Here is a 14,214-nt window from a genome sequence, read left to right on the forward strand (position 1 = left end):
TGACAATTTTGACAATTTTGACAATTTTGACAATTTTGACAATTTTGACAATTTTGACAATTTTGACAATTTTGACAATTTTGACAATTTTGACAATTTTGACAATTTTGACAATTTTGACAATTTTGACAATTTTGACAATTTTGACAATTTTGACAATTTTGACAATTTTGACAATTTTGACAATTTTGACAATTTTGACAATTTTGACAATTTTGACAATTTTGACAATTTTGACAATTTTGACAATTTTGACAATTTTGACAATTTTGACAATTTTGACAATTTTGACAATTTTCACAATTTTCACAATTTTAATACAGGTAAACTTCGATATAACGTACATTTCACTTTTCAAATTGTACGTTGTATCCAAGCAAAATAAAGTACTCACAAACGTAGTCTATAATACTTTATTGTGTTGCTTTTTTAGTAAAGTTAATGAATAACTTCAATCAGAGGACGAAGCCAGCCTTTCTCATGATGTTTTCCTTCGTACTGTTGATTAAAACTTGATTCATTTAGAATCCGGAATCACAAAACAAGCTGTATTTCGGGATTGATTGAAGGTACTTGTTTTAGCATCACAATACAGATAATTCATTGTTCTATCAGAAAAAAAAATATTGAAAATTTTTTTCCTTTACACATTGGAAATGCGTACGTTATATCGAGTGACGTTATATCGAGGGTACGTTAAAATAAGGGTACGTTATATCGAAGTTTATCTGTAATTTTGACAATCGGGGTTTCTCTGATTTTTCCGAAAAAATAATGAATATGATTTATATAACTATTTTTCCAATCCACTTTACCATAAGATTCAATAAATTACGTTTAGGATACTTGGATTTAAATTATTATTATTTATTCGGAAAAATTAGATGAACATAATTTAAATTGTTTTTAGCCTGTGAAAAGTTTCATTATTACGCTTCAAAACAATTGAATTATTTCATTAGTAGGCTTTATTACAATTAAACCAGTAGTCATCGATTCCATTTTTAATAAGCACTTACTGAGAATCTCCTGTAAACACGAAAATAGTTTCTATCGAAAGTCGAAATTTATATCAGAATAAATGTCGCCATATTTGCGAAGCTCATTTCAAACTTTACGAAGCTGCATTTGTCGTTTCGTAAAGTTTGCAGTTACTCACAATAAAAAGCAATTAGAAAACATGCTAAGCACATCGTCAACAATTCCATAGCATTCCTCAACGTTCGATTCCGACTTCACGGAACTACATTTGAAAGGTAACCATTCCCAGAGAAGCAGAGGTCGGTTCTCCTCTGGGATCTCCAACCAGACCAAAACACCAGAAACGTTTCTGTTTTTTTTTATGATTCATACAACTCCAAAGCCGTCACGATTCACCCGCAGTCACAGCTTCCCTTCTCTAGTTCAAACTTCTTTTTTATGCTTCACACACCTCACAAATCCCATCAGGTTGAAATTCTTTCGTGCCCCATTTTGCGCCGCGCCGCCACTCGGTAACTCACAGACAGCACAATTCCCCCACACAATGTATGTGCTCCACCAAGAGCAGTAAAAATCATCATCACCATCATCATCGTTGCATAATGCTTCGCTTCCTTCATCTCTCTCCAAGGTGCCCTTCTGCTGTTATTTTCTTTCTTCTCCGACGGCGCGCTGCCCGACGCTGCGCTGGAGCATTGCGAAGCTCACGTGTTCTTACGAAACTCGGTTGCTCACACGGCCGCAGCAGACATCATTGAGCCTCTGAGGAGCCCTCCTCCGTGTGCTGCTGCGAGAAAATGAACGGACATTCTCAAAGCTTCCTCTTAAGTGATTCGTTTACGACCGGGGCAGCAGATTTTCACTCTGTAAGTCTGTGGGTAACAAGGTCTGACCGAGCTTGATTCTTTGGGAGGAATCCGTGCGCAGATCATGGGAAGGTTCGCATCTCAAACCTGTCATGATTGCCTGGGTTCCGACGTGCCGAGCCTAGGCCGAGTGCGATGATGTGGGCAAAGGGCCATCCATCACGAGACAGCTGGGAAAGAACATTTGCAATAAAAAGGGTCCCATTGGGTAGCAGCCAGCGCGAGTGAGCTATTCCACATGCTGACGGAATTTAATAGCATCAAATAAAACAGACGAGAGCCGCTCTAACGGAATTGATTAAAAATTGGGTAGCAATCATGACATGTCAAGAGAAGGCTCACAGATTTCGCCTAATTTATTTCGTGAAAAACAATATCTTCTCTCAAACGGCACTCGCTTTCCATGCTAATTAATTATTCTCCGATTGCGTATACAAACAGAGCGGAATTGAATTTCAATGCGATTCCGCTCAGGTACCTTGCTGAATCGGCACACATCGGAGTAAATCTAATACCCAGGGCTGTTACTAATCCTATGTCCGCAACATCACTTACAAAAACATTTTTGTGAGGGGGGAAACTAGGCTCCACAACGGCACTTAATTTGCATCAAATCGAATCTGCGCGCGGAACGGAGGAATCTATCATACCTTACCTTCCTTATCACTTTCCTTCACGAGTTGACACACTTCAGCGGGATCACGTAGCATCCGGCTCTCAGGTGCTCCTCGTCCTTCGCTCTCACGGGGCTCAATTGCTGGAACAAAAACATTGTGAAGGCATTCTGCGCATCTTCCCTGTGTTAATGGCACACGTTTTGTTTATGCTTTTGATGGCGGCGAGGAGTAAAGTTAAAAGATAATTGAATACTATACCCGAGAAATGGCAATTTGATTTGATTCCCTCCGTAGATTCGCACCCATGTTCCGGCTAAATGTAGCTGCTGGAAGCATTAAACGGTAATCAATCTGCGGAAAGATCACCCCAAATCTTGCGACGAGGATTGAAACGCAGCATAGCGAGCGTGTTTAGCTAAGTGATGGATGGAAACGGATGGTATGTAGGTCAAATGTAAAAGGATTTTCTCGCAAGTCATTTCCACGCACGACCTTCGAACTGTCACCCTCGGATGGGGAGGAAAGGTTCTAAGAGGTTCAGGTTCACAAATTGTAAGTGTGGATAATAATAAATATGAAGTTATGAATCGTTGTGCACCAAGGGTATTGTAATAATTATGAGACAATTAAATTTATTAATTCTTCGTACTTATTTCTTCCGCTTCAGTTATGATAGGTTTTCCTTGAGAAAAGTAATTCTTCGAGAGAACAGCAATTTGGTGGTTAATCTGAAGATTCTCATCGTAAGTTACGCTCTGTGGTTTACTAATGAAATTAAATATGTGTCCCAATTATCTCTACTTAAGAAAAAACTAATTCTTGATCCATGTGCCTCGTGGATCAATTCCCAAAGTCGACGATTGTTTAATAACAGATCTGATGCTTATGAATGTTGGGTACAAGATAAAGAAAATGAAACAAAATGGAACACTTTTGCACGATTGAGAAATATAACAAACCGTCAAATTCGTTTATCTAAGCGAGAATTTTTCACTTCTCAACTGAATGCAAACCTCCCAGCAAATAAATTATGGTACAAAATGAAGCGAATTGGTCTCAAACATATTCTAACTGGATCTTTTTCATCTCTCATCATATTCCGCGTGCTTTTATCGAGTTTCCATTAGAAAATAGTTTTACTACAAATTTTTCTTTACGAGGTATTACCACAGATGAGGTTCTTACTGAGATTTCGTCTGCTTCATATAACTCGGTTGGAAATGATGAAATTCCACTAACAATCTTGAAGATGTCTCTCTCAGTAACGCTACCGTTCATTACTGATCTTTCGAATTGTTGTGTTACGACATCAAGTTTCTTAAGCATGTGGAAAATTGCTAGAATAGTTCCGGTTGGAAAGGTTGATAATCCTGAAAACCGACCAATTAGCATACTGCCAGCTCTCTCTAAAATATTTGAAAATATTCTTTCAAACCAGTAAAATGAATACTTGAATAGGAATGAACAATTTTGTCGCTTTCAATCGATACAAAATATTGTTGGAAATCGAAATGTGAAAATGTGAAATAGAACTCATTCAGAGAACACTACATCTCTGTAATAAATAAGTTAAGTTTTGTCAAACGCATCTTGCAATATTTTCTCTATCCACATTGCCCGTAGAACGAACGCTGCATTTGTTTTTTCTATTTCATGGAAACGTGACATGTTTTCTGATTTGTCACCATTGCTTTGCTTACATTATTAATGAATTTATTAAATTTTCGTACATATAAAATATTTTAAAATGACTAGATGAGCCAACCAAAAGAGCCCGCCGCGGAACCGCAGGTTTAGTTTGGCTGGTATAAAGCATTAAATGACGGCTGAGAAGAGATGAATGATTTTCCACGTCAAGGAAGATCATCCACCACTTCAACTGATGAAAACATCGACAAAATAAAAGATATGGTACACGTAAATCATCATTTAAGTTTAAGAGAGAGATAGCTAGCCCTTGAAATAATATCTTTCAGAAGACCGTTCATCATATTTTGGTTGAGGTTTTGGGCATGTGAAAAGTCGCGGTACGCCGGGCCAAAAGAGCTCAATTTTCTGTAAAATTTTCATCCCAGTCAAGTGACTGCTGACGTTTTGGAACGATCAAATTCTGATCCCATGTCCATCCAACGCATAATTACTCCAGATATAGCCCCGTGTGTTTTCTCCTATTTGCGAAACCCAAATTATTGCTTCGTGGCATTGAATACAGAAGGACTGAGGCAGAACGGAAAATGCATAACTCTAAACAGCTGTAACTCCCAAACCAATGGCACTCTCATAAAAAGCAGAACAGAATTGAAAAGGAATTTTGTAATTAAACTGATAGTAATACAATTTAAACATTCTATTTTTTGTAGAACTCTTCTATCTTCAGAAGGTATGTTTTGGATACCTTCCTGCCTGCAATGTTTTCGGTTCGTCTCTGCATTGACTTCAAGTTTCTTTTAATTGAAGCTCAATATCTTTCAATGAGACGAAGCTCAGGAGAGTTAGGTGGATTGGCGTCTCTAGGAACCAAAATCATATTATTGTCTTCATACCATTTTAAAGTTGCTTTGGCATAATTACATGAAGATAAATCTGGCCAAAAGAATGTAGGCACATTGAGTTTCCTTATGAATGACAATATACGCTTTTGTAAGCACTCTTCAATATAAATTTCGAAATTTATACTTCCAGCGGCCACGAATTATTTACTTTAAGCACCACAACTACGCCACGCGATTGCCTGCCAAACCAGAAACTTCATTGGGATCTTTGACTTCTTTTTTCTTTTGAATTTCTCGTTGACATCTCCTCGTTTCATCGCTGAATAAAATTCCTGGCCAGAGAGGGTCACACAATACATAAGTTTCGTCGTACTTAATTTTTCTCAAAAAAAAATCTCATTTTAACTTTCTTATCCGTTTTTTAGCTTCTATATTTTGTATTGCGTTTCGATCAGGAACTTTTTGAACTTTGAATGTCTTCAGGCCTGTACTGGCTTTCATTCGCCGAACTGGTCTTTCACTACGATTCTGTTTTATCGCTATTTTACGATTAGAGAATCCAGGATTCCTCTGTAAGCAAGCTTCTACTTTTTCACAGTTCCTGGATATTTAAATCCTTTCTTGCGACCCGAACCAGCTACCCGGTTAACATTTAAGTTGTGTTTGAACATTTTAATCATTTTTGACACAGTACTTTGGTCCACTTTAGCCAGTTGAGCCAGCTTTAGCCAGTTTTTTGGGACCACCGTGGATTCTGTTAAAATAATCGAATTAGAAATTCGCGTCTTTTGACATGTAATGACATTTTGCTACTAATTGCTCACATATTTTTTTTTTATTAATTCATTTATTTTTACAGGCTCAGTTACTTAAGTTTAAAGGAGCCGAATTCTTAAATATAATTTTAAAACTATATATATATATATATATATATATATATATATATATATAAACAATTTTCTTACATCTATGGTTAGTAAGGTGGAAAACCGATTACTCGCGGTGTACTCGAGTTTAGGAGGGTGACATATTTTTAGGAGAAGGATGGGATATAAGGAAATTGTAACAATGTTGATGAACACTCATTTCATAAATCTATTCGTATATCTATAGTGTATTTACATTTCAACTTATTCTACTATTTATAGCAAGGGGACGAATTATCCGCAAAGGAAGGAAAGGAGGGTATAAGGATGTAGGGACAATCACACACGAAGATCTATAGTTTTAAGAAAAACATATATATGGGACATGTAACCAAGGTCTAACCGAGCCAACACATCTCTCACCGGCACATTGGGCTGTCTTCCTCGGGCCCGAAGGGAGTTTTCTAAATTCGATCTGGCGACCAGATACACCTCGCACGACCAAACAATGTGCTCGATGTCGTGATAACCTTGGCCACAAACGCAGAGATTGCTGCTGGCAAGATTGAAACGGAAGAGTAGTGCATCTAACGAACAGTGATTGGACATGAGTCGGGAGAAGGTGCGAATAAAGTCCCGACTCAAGTCTAGACTTTTGAACCACGGTTTGAGGCTAACCTTAGGGATAATCGAGTGAAACCACCGGCCCAATTCATCTTCATTCCACTTGCGTTGCCAGTTAGCGATGGTATTTTTGCGGACTAAAGAATAAAATTCATTGAAGGCGATTTGACGCTGATAAATATCGCCTTCAATTGCACCTACCTTTGCTAATGAGTCAGCCCTCTCATTACCCGGAATGGGATTGCTCACATATTGATAAAAGTCATATGAGAGATTATCAGAATTTCTCTAACGAACGAATCTCTTCAATCCGCTCTCAATTTGCGTTTTTTGAAATTTCTAACGTTTTTGAGAAAGTGCCGTTTGAAGTTATGCATTTTTATCTGCCTCAGTCCTTAGAAATGAATTCGCTGCGAATTCAAAGCTTCCGAGAGTACGAAAAGCATTCTGTACTTCTGGTACAATTTGCGATGAAGTGGTCCTCTAATTTACACCAAACTTTTATCGATCGTCTAAAAAACGTCTAAACGTAACAATATGAAACGTTCACAGGGATTTAGAGAATACACTCGGCTGAAGATTTGCCTACAAATGTTCAAACTTATTGCAATATTTGCAGAATTACAGCAGACTTCGTATAATACTATAAAAAACCTGTTTTTGGCAAAAATGCAAAAAAGGCAAAAAAATTAAACAATTTTATTTGTCTAAGTAATAAACTATCCTTGTACAGAATTTATTGGAGTTTTCCAAACTCTTTCCGATTATTATTTATACAACTATTCATCATCAAATACGAAGGGGAAACACCTTGATTAATTTCTTTTCATTAAATGTTCCAAAATTTGAAGGTTTAAGCTTTAAAATGATGTATACTCCATCTTCATGAGTTGATTTTTCACAAAGTTATAGCATTACAGAAATCATCTACATTTTTCGATTCCGTACTCTGTTCCTCTAATTGTTTTGTCGAGTGTATATTTGACAGAATGTAAAGGGTGTCTCCACATTAAATTGCATCGCGGTAAAACGCTTTAAAAATTACCCATTAGGAGATATTTTTTTCTTGAAAATTTGAAGTTTAAACTGTATCTTGAAGAAGTAGTTTAAAGTGTATTGTTTAACTGTGTTTTCATCGCTGTAAATTTTTCGAGAATCGGCAAAAATTACGTCACCCGAAAAACAACGTCGTGAATTGATTTCGCGTAATCACCTGGAAAATACCCCAACTCTCTCATCGGGACATCGAAAAACAACTCGGAATCGAGCAGTCAACGGTGCGTTGAGTGATTAAACGAAAACTCTAAGCATCGAACGGAAGAATGGATGTTCTGTTAGTGATCAGGATCAGGATCAGAAGTGTGTCGTGAAAGTGTTTGAGTGGAATCCCAATGCTTCGGTCAGGAATGTGGCCAAAATGTAGAATCTGTCCAAGTCTTTCGTTCAGAGATCCAAGGACCTGGACGGACTGCTGCAGAAGGTTCCAAATCGTGACGAACGGCAAAATACGGCAGGAAAGTCAGGAGCCCGGAAACTGTACACCCAGATGCAGACGAAGCCTGATTGTCTCATCATGGATGATGAGATTTACATCAAGGCAAACTTCCGGCAGCTTCCGGGGTTACCGTTCTTCACCGCCCAGCACAAGTTTGATGTTCCGTAGAAAGTAAGGAAGCAGAAACTTTCAGAGTTTGCCAAGAAATACATGATTTGGCAAGCGATCTGCGATCTGTGGCAAACTGAGTGTGTCTTTCGCGACTACCGGGACTGTAAACGGGCAGATCTCCCTCAAGGAGTGTCCACAGAAGCGTCTGCTTTCTCTGGTGAAGCAACATGAAGGCCCAACGATCTTCTGGCCGGATCTAGCTTCGTGCCAATATTCAAAAGATGTCCTGGAATGGTACGAAGCAGACGGGGTCTCTTTCGTACCCAAGGACATGAACCTCCCCAACGTACAGGAACTAAGACCCATCGAAAAAAACCTTTATGAAGCAGGCAAAACGGACGCATCTCAAGGAGGTCAAGTCTGAGGAAGACATGAAGATAAAGTGAGTGTAGAAGAAGCTGCCGCCAGATGTTATACAGAACCTCATGAGTGGAGTTAAGCGTAAGGTGTGAGCATATGGCTCTGGTATTGAAGTTGAATGTAATAGATATGTCAGAAGCTTACTAATGGGTTATATTTTATTATCTGAAAGTTTCAAAAGGACCGATAAAAAAAGTAATTTTCCACATCGTTTTTTCCGTGATGCTATTTGATGTCGAGTGAATCGAGTGCTTAGCTATCAGCTATCATTAGCGGTCAGCTATCAATAGTCTTTTGAGTCGAGTAAATTTGACGTAGTGGAAGGGATTTTACAACGATAACAAGGAGTGTCTTGAACACACGTTCATAAATTTATGTGTATATAATAATTTATCCAGCGTAATCATGTCTTCAATCTTCAAAAACATAATTCCAAGAAAAGCACAATAAAAGCTTGACTTATTTCCACATTCCAAAAGCTATGCTGCAATACAATAAGCTGTTTTTTTGTAACCATCTCAAACACTTATTTTATAGATTTTAGCGAATGGAAACAGTTATCAGAAATATCGATTTTTTAAACCAAGAAATCCCTTTAATAATAACACTCGTAAGGGCATTGGGTTTATCACCTTAGTCTGCCACCTTCCGAGTAGCATGCGACTCGTTCTTGATAACATTTCGAACATTCAACATCGCTTTCAATTGTAGCTCCTTCTGCGAATTTATTTCTATCACTTCAGTCGAGATTTGTGATATTTTCTCCGAAGCGATGGATTGCAGGATCGGTGAACCGTTCTCACGCGGACTGTTCTTGCGAAAACAGAAGTTTGATTCACAGATTTTCAATTAGGGGAATTCAGAGGACACAATAGCATGATAACCGATTGAAGTTTTGGCAATGGTAAAAATATTTAACTGAGACTGATTGTTTCAGCTACGGTTCACTATAACTTCATCAAATTCAAAATTCCATACATGCCACATAATACTAATGATTGAGTACCGAAATATTGTTGAATTCGCTTTAATCGCTTGAACGAAATCATTGAAAGTGGCAACTTCACTTACCTTTGTTGGCACCTCGACGATAGGAGGTTCGTTGTGCAGTCTGACATACAAAACTGACAAATCTGAAAAGAAATACGAGAAAAATATCTTCTTTACTTCGATGTTTATCCATTATGTATTATTACACATTAAAAAGAGTTGGAATCAAAAAAAGAAAAGGTTGATAGCGGAGCCTAAAGGTTGCGATTTTAGCAACATTACGAACGGAAGAGAACTTCTGGAAATGTTTCTTCCAACCGTCAAGGGGTAATGCTGACTGACACTCGTAATCTTGTGGTCGATTCGGGCAATTTGCGTGGGGACAACTTAACGAAGGATTGATGCGAGGAGAGCAAAATGGCATATTTTCATACTTATCACTCCATTCCAGCGGTCTTTCGGTGATTTGTTATGCTCGAGGGTTTTTCGGTTGTGAAAACAAACTTGTATCTTATTTTTAGTCTCAGGGTTTTATTTTTCTGCTGGGTTATCAGCTTCTAACCACCATTTTGGGCGGTTCCAAATCCGAACTAATGTGTTGGATAATAAATAGCGGTGTTTTTGGAGCAACTAGATTTTTTTTCTCTCAGTGTCACCCATCATCAGATGATAGCAAATTGCGCTCTTTTATTCCATCCATTTAACACTGGGGAGCCTGTTAGAGCGGCATCTATTTACGATCCTTCGGTTTCGGCTCCTAAGGCCTTGAATATTTTGGGTGGCACGAGACGACCAAGCGAACGCGGCGGAAACGACGCTTCGCGACGGCAAAAATGAGTGTGCACAACATATTTATGCTAAATAAAACACACATTTGCATATTCCACACTTATTTCCTGCGATTCACTACACCCTCCGGGCAGATACGGTCACGGTGGGGGTGGGGGACAACAGCGAGGGGGACAACAAACGGTAAACATAGTGTTCGGGGAGTCGTCCCTGGCATTGTTGCACGCTGTTTTGGCATACCGAGGATTGGTCGCCGTACAGATACCGTGCGATTACGGATTCGGCACATCGATGGCGGCGTAAGTGGCGGTGCTGGTGGGGAATTTGCTCGCCGTGAAGCCGTTTACATGTTTTGTAGGTTAGTACCGTGGTTTTCTCACAGGTGTATGTACCTACCATATTGCCAGAGCTGGGTGGGTCGTGCTGTGGGCAGCTTGGAATTTATAATTTCAGTGCACAATTTAAATGCCATTCGGAGGAATTGTTTTCGCCGTTTTGCAGATTTCATTGGCCGTAGTTTCTGATATTGGTACCTATTACCCACGGTGATATGATGTCCTAAGTCGTATTTAACTACAGTGGAACCTCGAATACCCGCAGGTGGATGATCCGGGGTGTGGATTATTTGTGAAAGCGAGTTCCATAGTAAATCTACAGGCCTTCCCCAAATTTGTCAGTGAGTGGTAGGCTTTGGTCATGGCTTTCACATTATCTGACCACTGGTGTACACGACCTCATAGATGGATAGATTCCTGTATTGCTAAAATATAGTTTTCATGCGGAAATATATTTTTTCGTCTTTGCTCATCATTTTATGTTCTCTATTGCGATCTATTCGTGATTTTCGTTATTTGCGGCCAGACTATTCCGCCGATAATCGGGGTTCTACTGTATTTCAATCGTTCCTGATGGGTTTTAACAAGAAAAATCCTAGGAATGCTTAAAGAAAACTACATGAGTTCTTTTAACACGTTAAGCGTCGGTCCCTAGGGGCCGATGTTGAGCTTTTTGATAGGAAAGCGCTGACTGACTGGGGCTGACAGTTACAAAACAAGAAAATAAAAATATATACGGTTTGTTTGTTATACAAACTAATTTCTAGACGAATTGTTGACTATTTTCTGTTTATACAATACGTATCTCTGGGATCTGGGACCGACACTGATATTGTGCAAACGCTCTTGATACGGACTGAATGGAAAGCGCAGCAAGAAAAATTCGTGGCTCAACGTGTTAAGCATTCTTGGATTTTAAGCTTGAATGGATTCCGAAGTCTTTTTTGTTTCCTTAGGTGGTGAGAGACCACCAAGTCAAGAAGAGCTTCAATTGTATCATTGGAAACTTATATTTTTCAATAGTAAGACTCGTTTTTTCATATATTATTATATTCACAGTTGCTCAAACTTATTAATATACTTAGGAGCAATTCCAAATGAAATCGACAAATGACAAAACATGAGTATTTTCGATTCGAATGAAAGTTTGTATTCCGTTTGGGTTGCATTTTTGGCAGCATTTGGGAATTTTCGACTCAAGTGTAACTTTTGAAAAGGGCGTATCGATTTTAGTAAGAGAAATTTTTGCTAATTTATATCTCAAAAACTATGAGTCCTACCGAAATAGTGTCTTAGAAAGAGTTATAGAGTGTTGATGTCCAAACGAGACAAAATATACACTGAGAAAAAAATAGTACTTTTTTTATTTTCAAAAAAACTTTAATTTGCAATATCTAAAATAATTTTTTTAATTTATTTTTTTAATTTTTTCATATAAAAAAGCTGATTATCAATCTGCTGCATTTAGAAGCCATTCTCGAGATATTTTAAAAAACATTTCTAATTTATTGTCCTTTTCATTCTTTTTTTAAATTTATGTATGTATTCCTTAATTTTTTCTCTATTTTTTCATATAAAATAGAAGTCATGTAGAAAAAATTAAAAATGAATACAAGATGGTTAAACCTTTCTTTGACGAACTTTGTGGAATATAGATTTTTTATGAATTTTCGAAACTTCGAATTTTTGTATGTTCATAATCATTTTCAGCCACAAATTATGAATACAACTTTTTAAAATCTGCATTTTAAGTTCGATTTCATTTGGAATTGCACCAAATATTTCTCTCCATTTGCAGAAAAACGTGTTGTTATTGAATAGAATACATAATGGGAATTTTTTTTCGAATTTTCCTTTTATCCTTCAATATTTTTCCGGTTTTTTATACCTAAAAAAACTCTTTGGGTTGAGTTCGTCTATAACAATGTAAAGTGAACTCAAATGGGACAATCTGTTTTTGAGTGATTCGCGAACAAAAACTAGGGCAATTGATTTCTATGGGATATTTTATTTTTTTTTTAAATTCCTTTTTTAAATATAATTTCCTATATGTAAATTCTATCAAGATGACTAGAATTTTGAATTGAGAAATGAACAAAATCTACTTTCAAGTATTAAAATTTCTCATTCGAATAATTAATAATTAATAAGTAATAAGTAATAAGTAATAAGTAATAAGTAATAAGTAATAAGTAATAAGTAATAAGTAATAAGTAATAAGTAATAAGTAATAAGTAATAAGTAATAAGTAATAAGTAATAAGTAATAAGTAATAAGTAATAAGTAATAAGTAATAAGTAATAAGTAATAAGTAATAAGTAATAAGTAATAAGTAATAAGTAATAAGTAATAAGTAATAAGTAATAAGTAATAAGTAATAAGTAATAAGTAATAAGTAATAAGTAATAAGTAATAAGTAATAAGTAATAAGTAATAAGTAATAAGTAATAAGTAATAAGTAATAAGTAATAAGTAATAAGTAATAAGTAATAAGTAATAAGTAATAAGTAATAAGTAATAAGTAATAAGTAATAAGTAATAAGTAATAAGTAATAAGTAATAAGTAATAAGTAATAAGTAATAAGTAATAAGTAATAAGTAATAAGTAATAAGTAATAAGTAATAAGTAGAATAGTATTTTGAAGCATAATGTAATCAATTTATCAAAAATAAACCTAAAACATTAAATCAAGATTGGAGCGAATATTTTCGGGATCAAACATTATATAGACAAAAAAATATTTTCTCACATACAAAACATTTTCAAAATACCAAACGGTTGAGAAACTGCCCCGCTTCGAACCAAAAACCACCCGTAGTAATGTTTGGAATTTACGCTTAGTTACTTCACCGCTCAACGGGAGCGTAATTTTATTATTCAACATATCTTTCGGGGAGAGCCAATTTCCAGTGAATCCGACGATTGGATGGAGCGCAAGTTACGGCATCTACCCATCGTGTGGTGTGCACGCAACAAACGCCGAAAACTGCCCATTATCAAATCAATCTTTCTCATGATGACTCGTTCGGGTGGATCATTAGCCGCAATGATCCACAGCAGCAGCAGCATCCATAACATCATCATTAGTTGATTTTTCTTCTGTCTACAACCGATCTCCTGGGGTGTTCAGGAAGTCCAATGATTATGGTCCATTTCTCCTCCGTGAGAACGATTGATCGAATTCCAGAGGTCCATCAAGAATAGAACAAAGTTGGGAAGAAAAGTCCGCATTCTGGACACGGAAACTGACGTGATGGGGGCTCTCGTTTTAAGCATGGTTATTAACCGCAGGTAGACACCCATCAGAGCGGACCAATTTGTTGTAAACCAAACCATCCGGATGCCGCCAGACGACGACGGATAATGATGTTGTAATAAACTCACACACGGTCCCGTAAAAAGACTTGTCATCATCGGACTTATGTGTATGTGTGAAAGAGAGACTTATTATCATAAATTGCGCTTAGATAACAAGTCGAAACTTTCTAGCTCCTCTTGTTGACCAGTGATAGTAGCTTGAGGGGCCAACAAACCATTAATCACCGACCACGAACTAAATTGCGGTTGGATAATTTGTCATATCTGTCAAAACATTGCTACCATTTTGGTTACCGATCCGCTTCGTTT

The 14,214-nt window shown here is 37.0% G+C and overlaps 1 protein-coding gene across 6 annotated transcripts in view; it reads right to left on the reverse strand.

Annotated features, from left to right (window-relative positions):
* Positions 1 to 14,214, reverse strand: part of LOC129766116 (uncharacterized) — a 326,710-nt gene that overhangs the window by 145,615 nt on the left and 166,881 nt on the right. For all 6 annotated transcript variants that reach the window (XM_055766575.1, XM_055766579.1, XM_055766573.1 and 3 more), the window contains one exon: positions 9,544 to 9,605. The gene's annotated coding sequence lies outside the window, so the exon portion shown is untranslated. The remainder of the gene's footprint in view (positions 1 to 9,543; positions 9,606 to 14,214) is intronic.

The sequence above is a fragment of the Toxorhynchites rutilus genome, chromosome 2, assembly GCF_029784135.1.
Source record: "Toxorhynchites rutilus septentrionalis strain SRP chromosome 2, ASM2978413v1, whole genome shotgun sequence".
NCBI classification, from domain to species: Eukaryota; Metazoa; Arthropoda; class Insecta; order Diptera; family Culicidae; genus Toxorhynchites; species Toxorhynchites rutilus.